At 39.0% G+C, this 1,694-nt stretch overlaps 1 long non-coding RNA gene across 1 annotated transcript in view; it reads right to left on the reverse strand.

Annotated features, from left to right (window-relative positions):
* Positions 1–1,317: 1,317 nt before the first annotated feature.
* The window catches only part of LOC118767250, a 7,936-nt gene continuing 7,559 nt past the window's right edge, over positions 1,318–1,694 (reverse strand). The window contains exon 3 of the long non-coding RNA XR_005003152.1: positions 1,318–1,694. This exon is cut by the window's right edge and continues 257 nt beyond it. This is a non-coding gene — a long non-coding RNA (uncharacterized LOC118767250).

A 1,694-nucleotide genomic window follows, 5' to 3' on the forward strand; every position in this document is an offset into this window, starting at 1 on the left:
TGAGTGTGTGTATATGTGATTATGTATGTATATACATACACACACACACATATATATATATATATGTTAATTGTTAACAAGGGAAAAATACACTCATCTATTTTTATATATATATATATATATATATATATATATATACACACATACACACTCATGCACACACATTTATATATGTATATATGTGTATGTATGTATCTATATACATATGAATATGTTTGTATGTATATCTATTTGTTTAGTTGTTTGTCTGTCTATCTGTCTGTCAGGCTATCTATCTATCTACATATCTATCTATATACATACACATACGCGTGCGCACACACACACACACACATTCACACACACACACACACACACACACACACACATCATCATCATCATCATTTAACGTCTGTTTTCCTTGCTGGCATGGGTTGGTTGGTTTGACAGGAGCTAACCAGTTGAAAGGCTGTTCAGGCTCCTTGTCTGTTTTGATATGGTTTCTGCAGCTGGATGCACTTCTTAATGCCAACCACTTTACAGAGTGTTCTGGGTGCTTTTACGCAGCACTGGCGCAGTTGCTTTTACATGACACCAGCACCTCTAGAAAGAGCCAGAAGTGGTTGTTGGAAAATTTCTATGATTTCACCAGCCCCAATTTCTGGTTTCCTTATTCCTCCAATTGTAATTGCATGGATTACTATGTGTGAGATCCCTATATATATATCTGCAGAATGTTCAGTATAAATTTGACATGTTGCACAAAAAGGAAAAGAAGACACAATATACTATCCCAAAATAAAAGTAATTTGAAAAAGCAAAAGCATCAATTAGATTATGGCTGGGAGATAAGAGTTTGCTCAAAGTAGTTACCCTCAGATTCAACCATGGTCTCAAGATGGCTCCGGAACCTTGCACATGCAGTCCTCACTGTGTCTCTGGGAACATCTTCAAACACCTCCTTGATTTTGGCCACCAGTTTGGCCTTGGTGTTGCAGTCAGAGCAGTTAATGCTTTTCTCCACTGCATCTCGCACATATTAAACCATACAATTACAATTGGGGGAATCGGGAGACCAGAAATTGGTGCTGGTGAAGTCATAGAAATTCTCTGACAACCATTTCTGACTCTTTCTAGAAGGGCAAAGAGTCTAACTCTGCTGCCATACATATGACCCTCCAGTAGCAACCCACTTCAGCCAGGGTTTGACCATAGTCTCCAGCAAATCATACCCTGGCTGGAGAGGGTTGCTATCTGAATTGAGCTTAAGGTACTTTTCAAAAATGTGAAGATGGCAGGATGTCACTTTCATTGGAGACACATCCAAAGATACCCGTAGTTTGGGGGAACTTGGTTTTCATGATACACAGGACATCACATGGATTGTAGGCAAATCATCTGTTGTTCTGAGTGTTGTGCAAGTAGCATAAATTCTTTTCATCTGAGGAAGACTAGATCATCCCCAGCTCAACAAGATACTTCAGCTTGTTCAGAAGCCTTTTCAAGTAGTTCTCTTTGGTCTTGGCTGTTAGAATTTATCTCTTGAGCTTATTGTATGAGTTGTAGCAAAGGGATTCATTCAGGGCCAGCTTCATAGAGGTGATTCTAACATCAATTTCTCTTATCAAAGCATGGATTCCCTTGTCCAGATCTTCCATCATCTTATCCTGCAGTTGTTGGATGAATTTCAAAGTGTGGATGCAGTTAGAATGCCT

The sequence above is a fragment of the Octopus sinensis genome, linkage group LG20 (assembly GCF_006345805.1).
Source record: "Octopus sinensis linkage group LG20, ASM634580v1, whole genome shotgun sequence".
Classification (NCBI taxonomy): Eukaryota; Metazoa; Mollusca; class Cephalopoda; order Octopoda; family Octopodidae; genus Octopus; species Octopus sinensis.